The sequence below is a fragment of the Calonectris borealis genome, unplaced genomic scaffold, assembly GCF_964195595.1.
Source record: "Calonectris borealis unplaced genomic scaffold, bCalBor7.hap1.2 HAP1_SCAFFOLD_50, whole genome shotgun sequence".
Taxonomy (NCBI): domain Eukaryota; kingdom Metazoa; phylum Chordata; class Aves; order Procellariiformes; family Procellariidae; genus Calonectris; species Calonectris borealis.
Genome location: NW_027441459.1, coordinates 300,664 through 324,612, shown reverse-complemented (window position 1 = coordinate 324,612; position 23,949 = coordinate 300,664). Strand labels below are relative to the sequence as shown.

Below are 23,949 nucleotides of genomic sequence, written 5' to 3'. Positions count from 1 at the left end.
GGCGGACAAATGGGATGGAGCTAGGTGGGATGCTTTGAGAGGGAGCAGCGTTGCGGCTGGGAAGCAAGCTGCAGCGTGGGAGGGAAAAGCGAGCAACGCCAAGATCCCAGAAAGAAATCCACTGTCCAGCTGGTGCCCTGACCCACCCCCCAGAGTTACCTTAGTCCTACGAGGCAGACCCTGCGGTCCCACAGAACCCACCTGCTTGCTGTCGGCCGCCCACTGACTGAGGACAGAACGGGCATATGATGGTACCGCTGAGGAAGAAGCCCTTTCTCCAATTTTCAGATCAGAACGCCTGGAGAAACAAAGAGCGATCGCCATTTAAGGCTGTTCTTGCAGCCTCCTCTGGGGTTCAGTCCCAGCCTGTCATTTTCATGGAGCCATTTCTACGACGGAGAGAAGACGTAACCAAGGCTACAAAAGGGAAACTCGATTGGGGTCTTCCCAGCAGGTCCGCCCCTGTCGGAGCAAGACCTCGTCTTTATCCCCCCTACGGCCTCCATTTCATAGAAACAGAATGGTTTGGGTTGGAAGGAATCATCTAGTTCCAACTCCCCTGCCACCGGCAGGGACACCTTCCCCTAGATCCGGTTGCTCAAAGCCCCATCCAGCCTGGCCTTGAACACTGCCAGGGATGACGGGGCATCCACAACTTCTCTGGACAACCTCTTCCAGTGTCTCACCACCCCCACTGTAAAGAACTTCTTCCTCATATCTCATCTACACCTTCCCTCCTTCAGTTTAGGGCGTTACTCCTCGCCCTATCACTACACTCCCTGGTAACGAGGCCCTCCCCATCTTCCCTGTAGGCCCCCTTGAAGCGCTCTTCTCTACATCAGCCACCTTCAGACAGCAGACAAGTAGCAGTTTACACCAGGGCGGCAGCCTGAAGCCCAGGAGGGAAAAACAGTGATTGACCTGGGGTAGTTCAGATTCGAGAGGAGCGAGTGATGCAGGGAGTAATGGTCTCCTGGGACAGAAAGGCAAACACTCCGGAGGACGAGAAGACAGGCAGCAAAACTAGGAAAGGAAACCTATTCTAAACACGTTTGATTCCTTGTTATTACCTGACATAAAACAGTAGGTAAGCTTGCCGCCTGAGAACTGTGTCCATGTCCTGAAGAACCACAGACTTATCGTTCATCTCGTACCACAGTCCGTTGCTGGCCTGCGAAGAAAAGCATCGATATCTGGAGATGAACTGCATGGTTTCTCCCCAAAAACAGGCAGAAGACTGCAGAACCAAGAGTACGTCAAAACAAATCCAATGCAGCCGGGAAGGAGACCTTCTCACTTTGGCAACGAGTAAAACTGCCGTGAAAGTTGGTCTTCCCAAGCACACATTTTCCCCTTCTTAGGAAGGAAGTTGCTCTATACCTTTGTGTAGCAGAAATAGTGTCCTGCATGACAGCTGTCACCGCTATGCACCAGGACAGCGTATAAGGCGTAGAGGAGCGGTTCTCCAGCTGCCTGAGAGGTGTATGGGCGAAGATCCAAGTACTTGGGATATTCTACAACCTACGGAGAGACCAAGAGGGCTCAGAGACAATCCTGAAATACTACACGAAATAGCCTTCAACACGTGATGCTTTGGGTGGCAGGAAACTGTTCTCGGCCAAAGCAGCTCTGCCAGAGCAGAGTACATGCTCATCTTCCCACGGGAAGTCTCCTCATCCCGGAAGGGAACACGAAAAACCCAACATGGCCAGCTTGTGAAAGAGCGCATGCTTTGGGAAACCTGCTGCTCCAGGAAGAGAAAGTTGCGCTCCAGTTGCGTATACACCTTGGGGAACATGGGGTTTCTTGGCAGCCAGACAGAAGATAAAACTGCCAACACTGAGCAGAGTGGAGACAAGCCTGCACAAACCTCCATTGCTAAATCTGTATTTAAAAACCCAAAGGCTAAAACTTAACATGGCAGAGGTTGAGCAACAGGGGCCTGCACAGACATAAAGGACTGCAAGAGAGAAAGAAAAACACGAGCATGGAGTGCTAAATGCCTACACCTCGCATGTTATGTCTATGGCTGTGGAGTTAAAAGCTTATATATTTTATTATTTTTTAAGACATCTAAAGAGGAAGGTATCTATGTGAGAGGGTGTTTTAAAGGATTTGATATGTTCTAAAGTCTACTTGAACATTAAAATGATGAGAAAGTGTCAAAAGATTTCCCGACGGTGAAATCGTCAAACCTTTTCAGACACACCGTGAGAACCTTGGGCACACGATGGATTGTAAACCTCTTGGAGGCGGCAACCATCTTGTCACACCTTGAAACCAAGCACAGAGCCAAGTGCTGAAATGCACCCTGAAATGCAGCCTTTTTCCCCGCCAGAAGGCCACACAAGCTTTCATGTCTCACACATCCTTACGCTATTTTAAGGCTATTCAGTACCATAAGGCCAGGTTAAAAAAAAGCTGCGTCTCATTGTCCAGAGAAGGGCAACGAAGCTGCTAAAGGGTCTGGAGCACAAGTCTTGTGAGGAGCGGCTGAGGGAACTGGGACTGTTTAGTCTGGAGAAGAGGGGAGACCTCATCGCTCTCTACAACTACCTGAAAGGAGGTTGTAGCGAGGTGGCTGTTGGCCTCTTCTCCCAAGTAACTACCGATAGGACGAGAGGAAATGGCCTCAAGTTGCGCCAAGGGAGCTTTAGATTGGACATTAGGAAACGTTTCTTTACTGAAATAGCGGTCAAGCATCGGAACAGGCTGCCCAGGGAAGCAGCTGAGTCACCATCCCTGGAAGTATTTAAAAGATGTGTAGAAGTGGCGTTTAGGGACATGGTTAGTGGGCATCGTGGTGTTGGGCTGACGGTTGGACTCGATGATCTTACGGGTCTTTTCCAACCTTAATGATTCTATGATTCTATGATTATTGTGCATGAAGCCTTCGGGAAAAGCTAACATGCGTGATGACATGCAGCACCTTCACGCAGGATCTAGTACTAATATGTCGTTAGAAATCATCTTACTGGCTGCACTTAAAGCAGTTTTCGCCATCCAGCTGCTCCGGTTTCACAAAGTCCTCCAGAGCTGCGGTGACAGATGGTGTTGTCCGAAAAGTGGATTCGTGCCCGGCGTGCAAGTAACCAATTCCACACGCTCAGGAGAGATATTGTTTTATTCAGGCCTGGGTGCTCGGTGGACTTGCCACAAATCAAGCACACCTGGTCTAGTCACCTTTCTGTTTATATCCATGCTTCTCATACATAATTTAAATTTCCTTGTTACATATTCATTACATTTCCGAGAACTAATTATAATATTACATCATCTTAAACACATGCGCACTAAAGCCTTTAGGGTCTTCTTGGGGGTCTCGGGTGGGCTCTGGTGGTCGGCAGGGTAGTGAACTCTTCATGAACTTATTTCCTCTTTTACCTTATAGGGTCGCAATTTGTCCCTAAGCCATGCTTGGACCACGTTTGTTTATAGTTTCCATAGCTCACTACCTCTAAAACACACAGCTTATAATTAATTACTACTCCACACAATTACAAACACACACCTGTTAGTTATCTAACTTCTAAGCAACAAATCTGCATTGTTTAAAATTACAGAAGCGAGCAATATAGAATCCACAACAAACTATCTATCACCATAGTGTTCTTAAATTAAAACACATACATCTTGATCTCCTCCAATCAAACACCCACTCACTAGCTTCATCATTCTGGTTTCTTATTAACTGGTCTTTTAACCCAGTTCTGGGTGAGGGCTATACACAGGATGATACCACTTTAAAAATTAATGTTGATTAAGATTAACATTAACAATGGGGCTGCCTGGAGGAGTGAGAAAGGGGAGCCCTGAGCTCGGGGAAAGGCCCTCACCCAAACACTTGCTAGGAGTTTACGCAAAAACCTAGCTAGATGACGCGGAGGAGACCCACCCTGAAGCCACAAGCAGTGTCCCGAAGGAGGCAGAACGAGGGTGTTATGCTGAACGTTTCCCTCAATTCCCAGGGATTCCCGGGGCTATCAAGAGTGACCTCTCTGTGGCACCGCTCAGTTCAGCTATTGATGGTGTGGAGGAGGCTCATCCACAACGAATGGCGGCTCCTGAGGCGGCTCCAGCGCGGACTCGGGACCAGAGGACAGGCGCGGCGCCGACACTGGCACCGACACCATGGCTGGTGGTAAGGCGGGAAAGGACAGCGGGAAAGCCAAGGCGAAGGCGGTGTCGCGCTCACAGAGGGCCGGCCTGCAGTTCCCCGTGGGACGGATCCACAGGCACTTAAAGACTCGGCCCACCAGCCACGGGCGAGGGGGAGCCACCGCAGCCGTCTACAGCGCCGCCATCCAGGAGTACCTCACCGCCGAGGTGCTGGAGCTGGCGGGCAATGCCTCAAAGGATCTGAAAGTCAAGCGGATCACTCCCCGTCACCTGCAGCTGGCGATCCGCAGGGACAAGGAGTTGGATTCGCTGACCAAAGCCACCATTGCTGGTGGAGGCGTCATCCCGCACATTCACAAGTCTCTAATTGGAAAGAAGGGACAACAAAAAACGGCATAGAGGGGGAAAAAAAAAAGCCAAAGGAAGCGGCCCGTTCCCTCCCGTCGTCGTACTGTACCTGGGACAGAAGAAATCTTGGGGATACGTGGAATTTTTTTTTAAGGAATAGTTCAAAGGAAGAGCACAGGCGATTGACTGTACCAAACATTGGTATGGGCTTTAGATTCAAAGTTTGACGCAAAGTTGTACCTTGTGGGGGGGCGGCAGTCGGGGCGGTGGGCGAGGGGCTCGGCTGCTCCCCTGGGTTTTATACAAAAATGGAAGGGATAAACCATTTTTTAATTTAAAAAAAAAAAAAACAAAGGCCACCCCCAGAAGGAATGTGGCGACCCAGACCGAGCCCCCACGCAAACATACATCTGTCCAGGTCTCCGGCTGCAGGGAGTGCCTGAGCCTGTCCCTGGTACAGGAGGGCAGCAGAGACAACACCTGTGTGCGCTGTGACCAGGTGGATGATCTGCTCAGCCTGGTGGCAGAGCTGAAGGAGGAGGTGGAGAGGTTAAGGAGTATCAGGGAGTGTGAGAGGGAGATAGATTGGTGGAGCCGCACCCTACCATCCCTGAGGCAAGGGCAGCAAGTGGAGGCTCCACAAGAAGCGGAGGATCCCCCGCCCTCTTGCCACCAGGCAGAAGGAGGGGACCCAGGCGACGGGGGGGTGGGGAATGGACACAGGTCCCTGCTCGGGGCGCCAGGCGAACCCCCGCCCGGCCTCCCTCACCCCAACCTTCCCAGTTGCCCTTACAGAACAGATATGGGGCCCTGGAACTTGAGGGCCAGACAAACGAGGACGCAGATGAAGGCCCATCCAGGGGGTTGCCCGAGGCGAGGCAGTCAGCCCCACGCATGACGACTGCCTCCGGGAAGGAAAAAAGGAGGGTAATTGTCCTAGGTGATTCCCTTCTGAGGGGGACGGAGGGCCCAATTTGCCGGCCAGACCCATCCCACAGGGAAGTCTGCTGCCTCCCTGGGGCCCGGGTTAAGGACATTACTAGGAAGCTCCCCAGTCTGGTACAGCCCTCCGATCACTACCCGCTACTGGTTATACAGGCTGGCAGTGAGGAGGGTGCAGAGAGAAGTCCCAAAGCGATCAAAAGGGACTTCAGGGCGCTGGGGCGACTGGTGGGAGGATCGGGAGCACAGGTGGTGTTTCCCTCAATCCCTTCAGTGGCAGGGAGGAATACTGAAGGGAACAGAAAACTCATCGGATCAACACGTGGCTCAGGGGCTGGTGCCATCGGCAAAATTTTGGCTGCTTTGACCACGGGGAGGTTTACACGGCACCGGGGCTGCTGGCGACGGACGGAGTTCAGCTGTCTCACAGGGGGAAAAGGATTCTCGCCTATGAGTTGGCGGGGCTCATCGAGAGGGATTTAACCGAGGTTCGAAGGGGGAAGGGGATAAAACGCGTTTCTTCTGGCGATGGCTTTTGGCCATCGAGTGGAAACCATGGCCGGGTCCTCTTCTGGGAGGGCGACGACCACGAGTTGAGCTCACCTCTAGAGCCTGGGGGCGGCTGCGCCCTGCCCGCCCGCACTGCCCGCCCCACCTGAGGCGCCACGCCCTGTTTGCCCGCCCTGTTCGCCGCGCTCCGGGTCGCTCGCGCTCCCTGGGGGCTGCTCCTGTACCCGAGGGGGTTTGGCCGCCGTCCCGCCTGTCCCCGCCCGCGCTGAGTCAGAGCCGCCGCTCGTCAGGAGCTCGCTCCCCCGGCTCGGGGGAGGGGGCTGGGGCAGCCTCTCTCTCCCTGCGCTTTTGCCTTGGCGGTTTTTGCCGCGGTTTTGCCGCTTCAGGAAGGGTCCCCGGCGCGATGCTCCGCTCCGGAGCCCTTCGCCTCGGTGGTTTGGACCCTAGAATCAAAGCTTTGGGCCCTTCAAATGAGGCTTTGGGCCCTACAAATGAGGCTTTGAAAATGAAAATGAGACTTTGAACCCTCAAATCAGGCTTTGTGCCCTAAAATGATGCTTTGGTACCAAAACCTAAGGCTTTGCAACCTAAAAAAACCAGGAGGGCTTGCAGCCTAAAAAAACCAGGGGGGCTTCAACCTCTGAAAAAGGAGGATAGCAAGCGTATAAGAAGGAGGATAACGAGCCTAAAAAAGGCGGGCTTGGACCTTAAAAAAGGGGGGCTTGGTCCTCAGGAAAGGAAGGTTTGCAGCCTAATAAAAGGAGGGCTTGCAGCCTAAAAATAAGGAGGGCTTAGAGCCTAAAAAAACCAGGAGGGCTTGCAGCCTAAAAAAAAGGAGGGCTTGGAGCCTAAAAAAAAGGAGGGTAATCCTGCGGAGGGCAATCGTGCCTAAAAAAAGGAGGGCAATCGTGCCTAAAAAAAAGGCGGGTAATCGTGCCTAAAAAACAGGCGGGTTTGGAGCCTGCAAAAAAGGCGGGTTTGCAGCTTGAAAAAAAGGTGGGTAATCGAGCCTAAAAAAACCAGGAGGGCTTGCAGACTAAAAAAAAGGAGGGTAATCGTGCCAAAAAAAACCTTGAGGGCTTGCAGCCTAAAAGAACCAAGAGGGCTTGGACCCCTGAAAAAGGAGGGTATCGAGCCTAAAAAACAGGAAGGCATGCAGCTTTAAAAAAAGGAGGGCTTGGAGCCTAAAAAAGGAGGGTTTGGACCCTAGAATCAAAGCTTTGGGCCCTACAAATGAGGCTTTGGGCCCTACAAATCAGGCTTTGAAAATGAAAACGAGACTTTGAACCCTCAAATCAGGTTTTGTGCCCTAAAATGATGCTTTGGTACCAAAACGTAAGGCTTTGCACACTAAAAACTCATCTTTGGAGGCTGAAGAGGAGGATTTGGGCCTTCAGAATTGCAGTCTGACTCCTAAAAATGAGGCCTTGGTCCCTGAAAATAACTTGTAAATACGGGTTTGCCCTCTACAAATGACACTTTGGACCCTCACAGCCAGACTCTGGGCCTTCAAAGTGATGCTCTGGGTCCTTAAGATGAGTCTTTGGACATTAGAAGCAGGGCTTGCAACTTACAAATGAGGGTTGATACCCCAAAAAGGAGGGTTTATACCCTAGAATCAAAGCTTTGGACTCTCCAAATGAGGCTTTGGGCCCTAAGAGAGGGGGTTTGGACCATAAAAAGGAGGGTTTGGACACTCAAGATGCAGCTTGGAACCTGAAACCAACTGGCTGGATCCTAAAAATGCTGGTTAGGAGCCTGAAAATGAGGCTTCGGCAAGTAAAAATGCAGCCTTGGGCTGCGAAAAGGAGACTTTGCCAACTACAGCTGAGCCTTTGGACCATAAAAATGAGGCGCTGGAAGCCAAACCGAAGGCTTTGCAAAGTAAAACGCGGCTTTGGACACTCTGAAGATAGCTTTAGACCCTAAAACAAAGCTTTCTTCCCTAAAAAATGAGGGTTTAGACCCTCTAAGTAAAACTGTGGGCCCTAAAAAAAGGCTATGGGTCACAAAAGACACGTTGGGACCTGAAAAATGAGGATTTCAGCCCTTAGCAGGAGGCTTTGGGCACAAAGAAGGATAGCCGAGGTGCCACAAATGAGGCTTTTGACCCCGCAAAGGAGGGGAACTTCTTGGTTCCTCTCTGGCCCCCAGAAGGGAACCTTTGGTCCCTAAAATAGGGCTTTGGGCACTCCAATGGAGGCTTTGACCTGTAAATGAGAGTTTCCAAATGAGAGTTTGGACCCTCAAAAGGAGGGTTTCGGGCTTAGAGAATGCGGCTTTGGGCCTTAGAAATGGGGCTTTGGAAACGAAGTTGAGGCTTTGAACCCTGAAATTAGGTGTTGTGCCCTAAAATGATGCTTTGGTACCAAACGCTAAGGCTTTGCACCCCAAATATGGGCCTTTCAAAGCTCAAAAGGCGGCTTTGGGCCATCCAAATTGCAGACTGCCTCCTAAAAATGAGGCGTTGCTCCCTGAAAAGGAGGCTTTGGAAGCTAAAAATGAGGGTTTGGACCCTCAAAATCAGTCTTTTGGCCTTAAAAATAACCAATGGCTCTCGGCCCTTAAAATGAGTCTTGGAACCTGAAAAGGGCAGTTTGGAACTATAAATGAGGGTTTGTACCCTAAAAATGAGGCTTTGGGACCCAAAAGCAAGGCTTTCAAGCCTAGAATCACAGCTTTGCACTCTACAAATGACGCTGGGGAAAAAAGTTCCACCACCCCCCGCCCCGGACAATGGCACCGACTCACACTTGAGGATGGCGGCCTTCCTGCAGAGCCGGGCACTGCCGGGTCAGAAGTGGCGCCAGGCGGCCTCGCTGTCGCACACCTCGTGGAGGTAGCGGCAGGTCTGGCCCAGGCTCAGCAGGTGGGACATGATGTGCAGCAGCTGTGGGGAGAGACGGGGGGAGAGCATCAACCCTGGGACCCCCCCTGCTTTCAGGGGCAGACCCCCGCCCCGCCATCCCCCCGCGCTCAACTCACCATCTCGGGGGGAGACGCGGGGTGGCGGCCACGGCCTCCCCCTCCTCGCCACCCTTCAGGCTGCTGCGGGGTCCCTTGCGCTGCGTGGAGGGGGTGTGGGGGAGGTGATGGCGGGCGGCCCCACAACAAGCATCACCCCCCACCCATCCTCGTGTACCCCACTCCCACCCTGGCGGCCTCACCGTCACGTCCTCGTCACCGTTGGTCGGATGCCAGAGGCGATGGCGGCGAGAAGCCCGGTGGCCCATGGCTGCCGTCCAGCGGCACGGCCACGGGACACCGACTCTCTGTGAGCCGGGGGCTCCCATGGAGTCGGGGGGGTCCAGAACATGGGGGCGGCCGGGGAGGGGGCACGGGAGAGAGGGGGTGGACGGGGGGAAGAGGGGCCCCGGGCCTGGCCGGGGGCTGCTCGGCCTCGGGGCGGGCCCCATGTGCGCCATGCTGAAGCTCGGCCTGGCTGCCGCCGGAGCCCGCCTTCTTCTCAGATCCGTCTTCGCCGGCATAGGTCGGGAGGGCTGTCAGTCTCCTCCCCTGAGGGGATGCTGCCTCTGATTGGCCCCAGGCGGTCAGGCTGCTGTGCTGCAGTGCCCGCCCTTCCCTTGAGCTGATGGCCTCCGATTGCTGCCTGGGGCTGTCACTCTGCCCTGGTTTCAGGCCCACCCTCCCTTGAGGTGATGCTCTCTCTTATTGGCTGCCTGAGAAGCCACACCCCCCACCACTACTGCCCGCCCTTCCCTGCGGTTCTGTTTCCTCTGATTGGCTCTCTGGCTACAGAGCAATCACAGGCCTTGCCCCCACCTCCTCAAATGCCATTGGCTGTCCTGGGACCTCTCCCACGGACTTCCGGCAGATGTTGCCAGGTGACCAGCTCCGCCCTTCGGGTTTAGCCCCTCGAAAGGGAACCGCGGGCCCTAAGAAAGGCCATGGGTCACAAAAGACAGGTTGGGACCCGAAAACTGAGCATTTCAGCCCCAGAAAGGCGGCTTTGGGCACTGAAGAGGATGCGCTGGATGCTTTGGCCCCGCTCTTCCCAGGCTCAGCCTCCCTCCTCCCTTCCCGACTCCTCGGCCCCCTCTCCCCGCCGAGCGGCGCAGGGGGACGGGGAATGGGGCTGCGGGCGGCCCACAGCGCCTCGTCTCTGCCGCCCCGTCCTCCTCACGCCGTTCCCCTGCTCCCGCCTGGGCCCCATGGGCCGCAGCTCCGGCCAGAGAACCTGCTGCTGCGTGGGCTCCTCTCCAGGGGCCGCAGCTCCTGCCAGGAGCCTGCTCCGGCTGGGCTCCTCTCCACGGGCTGCAGCTGCCTGGTGGAGCTGTCGATGGCCGCCTGAGGGGGACAGCGTTGGCGGCTGGATCCTCTTCTGGGCACCCATTTCACAGAATCACCGGCTACCTGAGGCTGGCCGGGAGGTCACCTGGAGGGTGAAGTCACCTGGTCCAGTCACCCCCCTGCTCAAGCAGGGCCACCTGCAGCCGGTTGTCCATGACCATGTCCAGAGAGCTGTGGAACACCTCCAAGGCTGGAGACTCCACAAGCTCCCCGGGCAGCCTGTGCCGGTGCTCCTCACCCGCACAGCACCCTTGGCACTTCCCCTTGCTGAACTGCACGAGCTCCCTGTCAGCCCATCTCTCCAGCCTGCCCAGGTGCCTCGCGATGGCAGCACGACCCCCTGGCTTAAGCGCCACTCCTCTTGGTCTGGTGTCATCTGCCAGCTTGCTGAGGGTGCGCTCTGCCCCATCACCCAGACCATTAATTAATTAAGGAAGATGTGAAACGGGGTCGCACCCAAGACTGACCCCTGGGCAACACCGCTCCTTACTGGCCTCGCCCTAGACTTGGTGCCACTGAGCAGCACCCTCTGGGCCCGGCCGTTCAGCCGGTTTTCAGTCCCGCTCGCCGTCGCCTCGTCCAGCCCGTTTCCGTTCGAGTGACTTGAACTCCATATTTAAAAAGAAGAGACGGCAAGATGGGCACATGCAAGCACGCTGCTTTCAAAATCCCGCAACATAAACCTCCCACACTGGCTATTTCCACCAATTGCCTCAAAACCTACAGAGAACAAAACACCCTAAATGACACGTGCAAGGCCAACAAGTGTTTTTAATTCTGGCTTTGGCTCTTCTGACTGTTGGTACCACATGAGTGTTGTTTACGCAAGGCGATCCCAAAGCTCTTCCTGGAGGGACCCGTGGGCAGGCGGGCCAGGCGGCAGAGCCGGCCAACGCTCTGGAAGGTCTCTCTGAGCTCTTCCTGGCCAGAGGCAGCACTGGGAGGAGGGACAGGGCGGGCTGCTGGTGCCCTTTGTGCAGCTTGGTGCCTGCCGGGGGCACTTTTGGTGCTTCCTGGATTCTTCTTCCTCCTCCTCCTCCGCCTCCCCGGCATTGCAGGAGTCAGACGCTGTGCTCTTCCCTCATCCAGGGTCGCAATCTGCCCCCGTCACCACCGCAGCGCCCCGAGTGTTTGTCTGATGTTCACCTTTCACTTTGCACTGAAACCCTCCTCCTCCTCCCTGCTGAGGGGTCACAGCCTGCGGTGTCCACAAACAGTCTGCGGAGATCATAGCCCCGCCGCAGGGATCCGCTCTGCTCTCTCTGCATGGGCAGGGTTTGCTCCCGAGCAGCCCAGGGTGCGGGAGCCCACGGGGAGCTGCCGTTGGCGGGCCCTGGAGCTGCGTCATCCCTGGAAGCGTGCTCACCACTTGGAGGACAAGTTCTCCTCCTTTTCCCTGCTGAGTGGTCGTAGTCCGTGGTGTCCATGAACCGGCTGCAGAGATCATTGCCCCGCCGCGGGGATCTGTTGTGGGCCCTCTCCCTGGCACCGTTCCTCTGGCAGCGGGAGGGAGGGCTGAATCCGTGCTCCTCTTTGCTGCTCTCTTCCTGCTCGGTGTGCGGCACACGGTCACATGGCTGACAGCAGACCGGGCACGCAGCTTTCCTTCTGGACACCAGCCTTACGCAGCTGCAGAAGAAGCGATGCAAGCACAAGGCCATGATGCTGAGCCTGCCTGGCCCGATGGGGCAGGGCCATCCTGCAGATGCCTCCCGTGCACCTGCCCAGGTTAGCTGGCTTGTGCTGGCTGTTGCAGGGGAGCTGCTGTCCTCTGGAGAGTCCTGCGTGCCCACCGCCATGTCCTGCAAAGAGAGCTGTGAAAAGGTCCTGCCCTTTCCTCCTGAGAGGACCAAAACAGTGGGGAAACCCCAGAAGCTCTGTGAGGGGACAGCTAAGGGCCTCCCAAAGGCTCTCCTGGAGAGCTGCAAAGGCAGGAGGGCCAAAGGCGGACAAATGGGATGGAGCTGGGTGGGATGCTCTGAGAGGGAGCAGCGTTGCGGCTGGGAAGCAAGCTGCAGCGTGGGAGGGAAAAGCGAGCAACGCCAAGATCCCAGAAAGAAATCCACTGTCCAGCTGGTGCCCTGACCCACCCCCCAGAGTTACCTTAGTCCTACGAGGCAGACCCTGCGGTCCCACAGAACCCACCTGCTTGCTGTCGGCCGCCCACTGACTGAGGACAGAACGGGCATATGATGGTACCGCTGAGGAAGAAGCCCTTTCTCCAATTTTCAGATCAGAACGCCTGGAGAAACAAAGAGCGATCGCCATTTAAGGCTGTTCTTGCAGCCTCCTCTGGGGTTCAGTCCCAGCCTGTCATTTTCATGGAGCCATTTCTACGACGGAGAGAAGACGTAACCAAGGCTACAAAAGGGAAACTCGATTGGGGTCTTCCCAGCAGGTCCGCCCCTGTCGGAGCAAGACCTCGTCTTTATCCCCCCTACGGCCTCCATTTCATAGAAACAGAATGGTTTGGGTTGGAAGGAATCATCTAGTTCCAACTCCCCTGCCACCGGCAGAGACACCTTCCCCTAGATCCGGTTGCTCAAAGCCCCATCCAGCCTGGCCTTGAACACTGCCAGGGATGACGGGGCATCCACAACTTCTCTGGACAACCTCTTCCAGTGTCTCACCACCCCCACTGTAAAGAACTTCTTCCTCATATCTCATCTACACCTTCCCTCCTTCAGTTTAGGGCGTTACTCCTCGCCCTATCACTACACTCCCTGGTAACGAGGCCCTCCCCATCTTCCCTGTAGGCCCCCTTGAAGCGCTCTTCTCTACATCAGCCACCTTCAGACAGCAGACAAGTAGCAGTTTACACCAGGGCGGCAGCCTGAAGCCCAGGAGGGAAAAACAGTGATTGACCTGGGGTAGTTCAGATTCGAGAGGAGCGAGTGATGCAGGGAGTAATGGTCTCCTGGGACAGAAAGGCAAACACTCCGGAGGACGAGAAGACAGGCAGCAAAACTAGGAAAGGAAACCTATTCTAAACACGTTTGATTCCTTGTTATTACCTGACATAAAACAGTAGGTAAGCTTGCCGCCTGAGAACTGTGTCCATGTCCTGAAGAACCACAGACTTATCGTTCATCTCGTACCACAGTCCGTTGCTGGCCTGCGAAGAAAAGCATCGATATCTGGAGATGAACTGCATGGTTTCTCCCCAAAAACAGGCAGAAGACTGCAGAACCAAGAGTACGTCAAAACAAATCCAATGCAGCCGGGAAGGAGACCTTCTCACTTTGGCAACGAGTAAAACTGCCGTGAAAGTTGGTCTTCCCAAGCACACATTTTCCCCTTCTTAGGAAGGAAGTTGCTCTATACCTTTGTGTAGCAGAAATAGTGTCCTGCATGACAGCTGTCACCGCTATGCACCAGGACAGCGTATAAGGCGTAGAGGAGCGGTTCTCCAGCTGCCTGAGAGGTGTATGGGCGAAGATCCAAGTACTTGGGATATTCTACAACCTACGGAGAGACCAAGAGGGCTCAGAGACAATCCTGAAATACTACACGAAATAGCCTTCAACACGTGATGCTTTGGGTGGCAGGAAACTGTTCTCGGCCAAAGCAGCTCTGCCAGAGCAGAGTACATGCTCGTCTTCCCACGGGAAGTCTCCTCATCCCGGAAGGGAACACGAAAAACCCAACATGGCCAGCTTGTGAAAGAGCGCATGCTTTGGGAAACCTGCTGCTCCAGGAAGAGAAAGTTGCGCTCCAGTTGCGTATACACCTTGGGGAACATGGGGTTTCTTGGCAGCCAGACAGAAGATAAAACTGCCAACACTGAGCAGAGTGGAGACAAGCCTGCACAAACCTCCATTGCTAAATCTGTATTTAAAAACCCAAAGGCTAAAACTTAACATGGCAGAGGTTGAGCAACAGGGGCCTGCACAGACATAAAGGACTGCAAGAGAGAAAGAAAAACACGAGCATGGAGTGCTAAATGCCTACACCTCGCATGTTATGTCTATGGCTGTGGAGTTAAAAGCTTATATATTTTATTATTTTTTAAGACATCTAAAGAGGAAGGTATCTATGTGAGAGGGTGTTTTAAAGGATTTGATATGTTCTAAAGTCTACTTGAACATTAAAATGACCAGAAAGTGTCAAAAGATTTCCCGCCGGTGAAATCGTCAAACCTTTTCAGACACACCGTGAGAACCTTGGGCACGCGATGGATTGTAAACCTCTTGGAGGCGGCAACCATCTTGTCACACCTTGAAACCAAGCACAGAGCCAAGTGCTGAAATGCACCCTGAAATGCAGCCTTTTTCCCCGCCAGAAGGCCACACAAGCTTTCATGTCTCACACATCCTTACGCTATTTTAAGGCTATTCAGTACCATAAGGCCAGGTTAAAAAAAAGCTGCGTCTCATTGTCCAGAGAAGGGCAACGAAGCTGCTAAAGGGTCTGGAGCACAAGTCTTGTGAGGAGCGGCTGAGGGAACTGGGACTGTTTAGTCTGGAGAAGAGGGGAGACCTCATCGCTCTCTACAACTACCTGAAAGGAGGTTGTAGCGAGGTGGCTGTTGGCCTCTTCTCCCAAGCATCTACTGATAGGACAAGAGGAAATGGCCTCAAGTTGTGCCAAGGGAGCTTTAGATTGGACATTAGGAAACGTTTCTTTACTGAAATAGCGGTCAAGCATCGGAACAGGCTGCCCAGGGAAGCAGCTGAGTCACCATCCCTGGAAGTATTTAAAAGATGTGTAGAAGTGGCGTTTAGGGACATGGTTAGTGGGCATCGTGGTGTTGGGCTGACGGTTGGACTCGATGATCTTACGGGTCTTTTCCAACCTTAATGATTCTATGATTCTATGATTATTGTGCATGAAGCCTTCGGGAAAAGCTAACATGCGTGATGACATGCAGCACCTTCACGCAGGATCTAGTACTAATATGTCGTTAGAAATCATCTTACTGGCTGCACTTAAAGCAGTTTTCGCCATCCAGCTGCTCCGGTTTCACAAAGTCCTCCAGAGCTGCGGTGACAGATGGTGTTGTCCGAAAAGCGGATTCGTGCCCGGCGTGCAAGTAACCAATTCCACACGCTCAGGAGAGATATTGTTTTATTCAGGCCTGGGTGCTCGGTGGACTTGCCACAAATCAAGCACACCTGGTCTAGTCACCTTTCTGTTTATATCCATGCTTCTCATACATAATTTAAATTTCCTTGTTACATATTCATTACATTTCCGAGAACTAATTATAATATTACATCATCTTAAACACATGCGCACTAAAGCCTTTAGGGTCTTCTTGGGGGTCTCGGGTGGGCTCTGGTGGTCGGCAGGGTAGTGAACTCTTCATGAACTTATTTCCTCTTTTACCTTATAGGGTCGCAATTTGTCCCTAAGCCATGCTTGGACCACGTTTGTTTATAGTTTCCATAGCTCACTACCTCTAAAACACACAGCTTATAATTAATTACTACTCCACACAATTACAAACACACACCTGTTAGTTATCTAACTTCTAAGCAACAAATCTGCATTGTTTAAAATTACAGAAGCGAGCAATATAGAATCCACAACAAACTATCTATCACCATAGTGTTCTTAAATTAAAACACATACATCTTGATCTCCTCCAATCAAACACCCACTCACTAGCTTCATCATTCTGGTTTCTTATTAACTGGTCTTTTAACCCAGTTCTGGGTGAGGGCTATACACAGGATGATACCACTTTAAAAATTAATGTTGATTAAGATTAACATTAACAATGGGGCTGCCTGGAGGAGTGAGAAAGGGGAGCCCTGAGCTCGGGGAAAGGCCCTCACCCAAACACTTGCTAGGAGTTTACGCAAAAACCTAGCTAGATGACGCTGAGGAGACCCACCCTGAAGCCACAAGCAGTGTCCCGAAGGAGGCAGAACGAGGGTGTTATGCTGAACGTTTCCCTCAATTCCCAGGGATTCCCGGGGCTATCAAGAGTGACCTCTCTGTGGCACCGCTCAGTTCAGCTATTGATGGTGTGGAGGAGGCTCATCCACAACGAATGGCGGCTCCTGAGGCGGCTCCAGCGCGGACTCGGGACCAGAGGACAGGCGCGGCGCCGACACTGGCACCGACACCATGGCTGGTGGTAAGGCGGGAAAGGACAGCGGGAAAGCCAAGGCGAAGGCGGTGTCGCGCTCACAGAGGGCCGGCCTGCAGTTCCCCGTGGGACGGATCCACAGGCACTTAAAGACTCGGCCCACCAGCCACGGGCGAGGGGGAGCCACCGCAGCCGTCTACAGCGCCGCCATCCAGGAGTGCCTCACCGCCGAGGTGCTGGAGCTGGCGGGCAATGCCTCAAAGGATCTGAAAGTCAAGCGGATCACTCCCCGTCACCTGCAGCTGGCGATCCGCGGGGACAAGGAGTTGGATTCGCTGACCAAAGCCACCATTGCTGGTGGAGGCGTCATCCCGCACATTCACAAGTCTCTAATTGGAAAGAAGGGACAACAAAAAACGGCATAGAGGGGGAAAAAAAAAAGCCAAAGGAAGCGGCCCGTTCCCTCCCGTCGTCGTACTGTACCTGGGACAGAAGAAATCTTGGGGATACGTGGAATTTTTTTTTAAGGAATAGTTCAAAGGAAGAGCACAGGCGATTGACTGTACCAAACATTGGTATGGGCTTCAGATTCAAAGTTTGACGCAAAGTTGTACCTTGTGGGGGGGCGGCAGTCGGGGCGGTGGGCGAGGGGCTCGGCTGCTCCCCTGGGTTTTATACAAAAATGGAAGGGATAAACCATTTTTTAATTTAAAAAAAAAAAAAACAAAGGCCACCCCCAGAAGGAATGTGGCGACCCAGACCGAGCCCCCACGCAAACATACATCTGTCCAGGTCTCCGGCTGCAGGGAGTGCCTGAGCCTGTCCCTGGTACAGGAGGGCAGCAGAGACAACACCTGTGTGCGCTGTGACCAGGTGGATGATCTGCTCAGCCTGGTGGCAGAGCTGAAGGAGGAGGTGGAGAGGTTAAGGAGTATCAGGGAGTGTGAGAGGGAGATAGATTGGTGGAGCCGCACCCTACCATCCCTGAGGCAAGGGCAGCAAGTGGAGGCTCCACAAGAAGCGGAGGATCCCCCGCCCTCTTGCCACCAGGCAGAAGGAGGGGACCCAGGCGACGGGGGGGTGGGGAATGGACACAGGTCCCTGCTCGGGGCGCCAGGCGAACCCCCGCCCGGCCTCCCTCACCCCAACCTTCCCAGTTGCCCTTACAGAACAGATATGGGGCCCTGGAACTTGAGGGCCAGACAAACGAGGACGCAGATGAAGGCCCATCCAGGGGGTTGCCCGAGGCGAGGCAGTCAGCCCCACGCATGACGACTGCCTCCGGGAAGGAAAAAAGGAGGGTAATTGTCCTAGGTGATTCCCTTCTGAGGGGGACGGAGGGCCCAATTTGCCGGCCAGACCCATCCCACAGGGAAGTCTGCTGCCTCCCTGGGGCCCGGGTTAAGGACATTACTAGGAAGCTCCCCAGTCTGGTACAGCCCTCCGATCACTACCCGCTACTGGTTATACAGGCTGGCAGTGAGGAGGGTGCAGAGAGAAGTCCCAAAGCGATCAAAAGGGACTTCAGGGCGCTGGGGCGACTGGTGGGAGGATCGGGAGCACAGGTGGTGTTTCCCTCAATCCCTTCAGTGGCAGGGAGGAATACTGAAGGGAACAGAAAACTCATCGGATCAACACGTGGCTCAGGGGCTGGTGCCATCGGCAAAATTTTGGCTGCTTTGACCACGGGGAGGTTTACACGGCACCGGGGCTGCTGGCGACGGACGGAGTTCAGCTGTCTCACAGGGGGAAAAGGATTCTCGCCTATGAGTTGGCGGGGCTCATCGAGAGGGATTTAACCGAGGTTCGAAGGGGGAAGGGGATAAAACGCGTTTCTTCTGGCGATGGCTTTTGGCCATCGAGTGGAAACCATGGCCGGGTCCTCTTCTGGGAGGGCGACGACCACGAGTTGAGCCTCTAGAGCCTGGGGGGGGCTGCGCCCTGCCCGCCCGCACTGCCCGCCCCACCTGAGGCGCCGCGCCCTGTTTGCCCGCCCTGTTCGCCGCGCTCCGGGTCGCTCGCGCTCCCTGGGGGCTGCTCCTGTACCCGAGGGGGTTTGGCCGCCGTCCCGCCTGTCCCCGCCCGCGCTGAGTCAGAGCCGCCGCTCGTCAGGAGCTCGCTCCCCCGGCTCGGGGGAGGGGGCTGGGGCAGCCTCTCTCTCCCTGCGCTTTTGCCTTGGCGGTTTTTGCCGCGGTTTTGCCGCTTCAGGAAGGGTCCCCGGCGCGATGCTCCGCTCCGGAGCCCTTCGCCTCGGTGGTTTGGACCCTAGAATCAAAGCTTTGGGCCCTTCAAATGAGGCTTTGGGCCCTACAAATGAGGCTTTGAAAATGAAAATGAGACTTTGAACCCTCAAATCAGGCTTTGTGCCCTAAACTGATGCTTTGGTACCAAAACCTAAGGCTTTGCAACCTAAAAAAACCAGGAGGGCTTGCAGCCTAAAAAAACCAGGGGGGCTTCAACCTCTGAAAAAGGAGGATAGCAAGCGTATAAGAAGGAGGATAACGAGCCTAAAAAAGGCGGGCTTGGACCTTAAAAAAGGGGGGCTTGGTCCTCAGGAAAGGAAGGTTTGCAGCCTAATAAAAGGAGGGCTTGCAGCCTAAAAATAAGGAGGGCTTAGAGCCTAAAAAAACCAGGAGGGCTTGCAGCCTAAAAAAAAGGAGGGCTTGGAGCCTAAAAAAAAGGAGGGTAATCCTGCGGAGGGCAATCGTGCCTAAAAAAAGGAGGGCAATCGTGCCTAAAAAAAAGGCGGGTAATCGTGCCTAAAAAACAGGCGGGTTTGGAGCCTGCAAAAAAGGCGGGTTTGCAGCTTGAAAAAAAGGTGGGTAATCGAGCCTAAAAAAACCAGGAGGGCTTGCAGACAAAAAAAAAGGAGGGTAATCGTGCCAAAAAAAACCTTGAGGGCTTGCAGCCTAAACGAACCAAGAGGGCTTGGACCCCTGAAAAAGGAGGGTATCGAGCCTAAAAAACAGGAAGGCATGCAGCTTTAAAAAAAGGAGGGCTTGGAGCCTAAAAAAGGAGGGTTTGGACCCTAGAATCAAAGCTTTGGGCCCTACAAATGAGGCTTTGGGCCCTAAGAGAGGGGGTTTGGACCATAAAAAGGAGGGTTTGGACACTCAAGATGCAGCTTGGAACCTGAAACCAACTGGCTGGATCCTAAAAATGCTGGTTAGGAGCCTGAAAATGAGGCTTCGGCAAGTAAAAATGCAGCCTTGGGCTGCGAAAAGGAGACTTTGCCAACTACAGCTGAGCCTTTGGACCATAAAAATGAGGCGCTGGAAGCCAAACCGAAGGCTTTGCAAAGTAAAACGCGGCTTTGGACACTCTGAAGATAGCTTTAGACCCTAAAACAAAGCTTTCTTCCCTAAAAAATGAGGGTTTAGACCCTCTAAGTAAAACTGTGGGCCCTAAAAAAAGGCTATGGGTCACAAAAGACACGTTGGGACCTGAAAAATGAGGATTTCGGCCCTTAGCAGGAGGCTTTGGGCACAAAGAAGGATAGCCGAGGTGCCACAAATGAGGCTTTTGACCCCGCAAAGGAGGGGAACTTCTTGGTTCCTCTCTGGCCCCCAGAAGGGAACCTTTGGTCCCTAAAATAGGGCTTTGGGCACTCCAATGGAGGCTTTGACCTGTAAATGAGAGTTTCCAAATGAGAGTTTGGACCCTCAAAAGGAGGGTTTCGGGCTTAGAGAATGCGGCTTTGGGCCTTAGAAATGGGGCTTTGGAAACGAAGTTGAGGCTTTGAACCCTGAAATTAGGTGTTGTGCCCTAAAATGATGCTTTGGTACCAAACGCTAAGGCTTTGCACCCCAAATATGGGCCTTTCAAAGCTCAAAAGGCGGCTTTGGGCCATCCAAATTGCAGACTGCCTCCTAAAAATGAGGCGTTGCTCCCTGAAAAGGAGGCTTTGGAAGCTAAAAATGAGGGTTTGGACCCTCAAAATCAGTCTTTTGGCCTTAAAAATAACCAATGGCTCTCGGCCCTTAAAATGAGTCTTGGAACCTGAAAAGGGCAGTTTGGAACTATAAATGAGGGTTTGTACCCTAAAAATGAGGCTTTGGGACCCAAAAGCAAGGCTTTCAAGCCTAGAATCACAGCTTTGCACTCTACAAATGACGCTGGGGAAAAAAGTTCCACCACCCCCCGCCCCGGACAATGGCACCGACTCACACTTGAGGATGGCGGCCTTCCTGCAGAGCCGGGCACTGCCGGGTCAGAAGTGGCGCCAGGCGGCCTCGCTGTCGCACACCTCGTGGAGGTAGCGGCAGGTCTGGCCCAGGCTCAGCAGGTGGGACATGATGTGCAGCAGCTGTGGGGAGAGACGGGGGGAGAGCATCAACCCTGGGACCCCCCCTGCTTTCAGGGGCAGACCCCCGCCCCGCCATCCCCCCGCGCTCAACTCACCATCTCGGGGGGAGACGCGGGGTGGCGGCCACGGCCTCCCCCTCCTCGCCACCCTTCAGGCTGCTGCGGGGTCCCTTGCGCTGCGTGGAGGGGGTGTGGGGGAGGTGATGGCGGGCGGCCCCACAACAAGCATCACCCCCCACCCATCCTCGTGTACCCCACTCCCACCCTGGCGGCCTCACCGTCACGTCCTCGTCACCGTTGGTCGGATGCCAGAGGCGATGGCGGCGAGAAGCCCGGTGGCCCATGGCTGCCGTCCAGCGGCACGGCCACGGGACACCGACTCTCTGTGAGCCGGGGGCTCCCATGGAGTCGGGGGGGTCCAGAACATGGGGGCGGCCGGGGAGGGGGCACGGGAGAGAGGGGGTGGACGGGGGGAAGAGGGGCCCCGGGCCTGGCCGGGGGCTGCTCGGCCTCGGGGCGGGCCCCATGTGCGCCATGCTGAAGCTCGTGCTGGCTGCCGCCGGAGCCCGCCTTCTTCTCAGATCCGCCTTCGCCGGCATAGGTCGGGAGGGCTGTCAGTCTCCTCCCCTGAGGGGATGCTGCCTCTGATTGGCCCCAGGCGGTCAGGCTGCTGTGCTGCAGTGCCCGCCCTTCCCTTGAGCTGATGGCCTCCGATTGCTGCCTGGGGCTGTCACTCTGCCCTGGTTTCAGGCCCACCCTCCCTTGAGGTGATGCTCTCTCTTATTGGCTGCCTGAGAAGCCACACCCCCCACCACTACTGCCCGCCCTTCCCTGCGGTTCTGTTTCCTCTGATTGGCTCTCTGGCTACAGAGCAATCACAGGCCTTGCCCCCACCTCCTCAAATGCCATTGGCTGTCCTGGGACCTCTCCCACGGACTTCCGGCAGATGTTGCCAGGTGACCAGCTCCGCCCTTCGGGTTTAGCCCCTCGAAAGGGAACCGCGGGCCCTAAGAAAGGCCATGGGTCACAAAAGACAGGCTGGGACCCGAAAACTGAGCATTTCAGCCCCAGAAAGGCGGCTTTGGGCACTGAAGAGGATGCGCTGGATGCTTTGGCCCCGCTCTTCCCAGGCTCAGCCTCCCTCCTCCCTTCCCGACTCCTCGGCCCCCTCTCCCCGCCGAGCGGCGCAGGGGGACGGGGAATGGGGCTGCGGGCGGCCCACAGCGCCTCGTCTCTGCCGCCCCGTCCTCCTCACGCCGTTCCCCTGCTCCCGCCTGGGCCCCATGGGCCGCAGCTCCGGCCAGAGAACCTGCTGCTGCGTGGGCTCCTCTCCAGGGGCCGCAGCTCCTGCCAGGAGCCTGCTCCGGCTGGGCTCCTCTCCACGGGCTGCAGCTGCCTGGTGGAGCTGTCGATGGCCGCCTGAGGGGGACAGCGTTGGCGGCTGGATCCTCTTCTGGGCACCCATTTCACAGAATCACCGGCTACCTGAGGCTGGCCGGGAGGTCACCTGGAGGGTGAAGTCACCTGGTCCAGTCACCCCCCTGCTCAAGCAGGGCCACCTGCAGCCGGTTGTCCATGACCATGTCCAGAGAGCTGTGGAACACCTCCAAGGCTGGAGACTCCACAAGCTCCCCGGGCAGCCTGTGCCGGTGCTCCTCACCCGCACAGCACCCTTGGCACTTCCCCTTGCTGAACTGCACGAGCTCCCTGTCAGCCCATCTCTCCAGCCTGCCCAGGTGCCTCGCGATGGCAGCACGACCCCCTGGCTTAAGCGCCACTCCTCTTGGTCTGGTGTCATCTGCCAGCTTGCTGAGGGTGCGCTCTGCCCCATCACCCAGACCATTAATTAATTAAGGAAGATGTGAAACGGGGTCGCACCCAAGACTGACCCCTGGGCAACACCGCTCCTTACTGGCCTCGCCCTAGACTTGGTGCCACTGAGCAGCACCCTCTGGGCCCGGCCGTTCAGCCGGTTTTCAGTCCCGCTCGCCGTCGCCTCGTCCAGCCCGTTTCCGTTCGAGTGACTTGAACTCCATATTTAAAAAGAAGAGACGGCAAGATGGGCACATGCAAGCACGCTGCTTTCAAAATCCCGCAACATAAACCTCCCACACTGGCTATTTCCACCAATTGCCTCAAAACCTACAGAGAACAAAACACCCTAAATGACACGTGCAAGGCCAACAAGTGTTTTTAATTCTGGCTTTGGCTCTTCTGACTGTTGGTACCACATGAGTGTTGTTTACGCAAGGCGATCCCAAAGCTCTTCCTGGAGGGACCCGTGGGCAGGCGGGCCAGGCGGCAGAGCCGGCCAACGCTCTGGAAGGTCTCTCTGAGCTCTTCCTGGCCAGAGGCAGCACTGGGAGGAGGGACAGGGCGGGCTGCTGGTGCCCTTTGTGCAGCTTGGTGCCTGCCGGGGGCACTTTTGGTGCTTCCTGGATTCTTCTTCCTCCTCCTCCTCCGCCTCCCCGGCATTGCAGGAGTCAGACGCTGTGCTCTTCCCTCATCCAGGGTCGCAATCTGCCCCCGTCACCACCGCAGCGCCCCGAGTGTTTGTCTGATGTTCACCTTTCACTTTGCACTGAAACCCTCCTCCTCCTCCCTGCTGAGGGGTCACAGCCTGCGGTGTCCACAAACAGTCTGCGGAGATCATAGCCCCGCCGCAGGGATCCGCTCTGCTCTCTCTGCATGGGCAGGGTTTGCTCCCGAGCAGCCCAGGGTGCGGGAGCCCACGGGGAGCTGCCGTTGGCGGGCCCTGGAGCTGCGTCATCCCTGGAAGCGTGCTCACCACTTGGAGGACAAGTTCTCCTCCTTTTCCCTGCTGAGTGGTCGTAGTCCGTGGTGTCCATGAACCGGCTGCAGAGATCATTGCCCCGCCGCGGGGATCTGTTGTGGGCCCTCTCCCTGGCACCGTTCCTCTGGCAGCGGGAGGGAGGGCTGAATCCGTGCTCCTCTTTGCTGCTCTCTTCCTGCTCGGTGTGCGGCACACGGTCACATGGCTGACAGCAGACCGGGCACGCAGCTTTCCTTCTGGACACCAGCCTTACGCAGCTGCAGAAGAAGCGATGCAAGCACAAGGCCATGATGCTGAGCCTGCCTGGCCCGATGGGGCAGGGCCATCCTGCAGATGCCTCCCGTGCACCTGCCCAGGTTAGCTGGCTTGTGCTGGCTGTTGCAGGGGAGCTGCTGTCCTCTGGAGAGTCCTGCGTGCCCACCGCCATGTCCTGCAAAGAGAGCTGTGAAAAGGTCCTGCCCTTTCCTCCTGAGAGGACCAAAACAGTGGGGAAACCCCAGAAGCTCTGTGAGGGGACAGCTAAGGGCCTCCCAAAGGCTCTCCTGGAGAGCTGCAAAGGCAGGAGGGCCAAAGGCGGACAAAT

The 23,949-nt window shown here is 55.4% G+C and overlaps 2 pseudogenes; both read left to right on the top strand.

Moving 5' to 3' along the window:
• Positions 1-3,942: 3,942 nt before the first annotated feature.
• On the top strand, positions 3,943-4,799 carry LOC142076455 (histone H2A.V-like; annotated as a pseudogene).
• Positions 4,800-16,205: 11,406 nt separating this feature from the next.
• LOC142076456 (histone H2A.V-like) lies at positions 16,206-16,822 on the top strand (annotated as a pseudogene).
• The last annotated feature ends 7,127 nt before the right edge of the window (positions 16,823-23,949 follow it).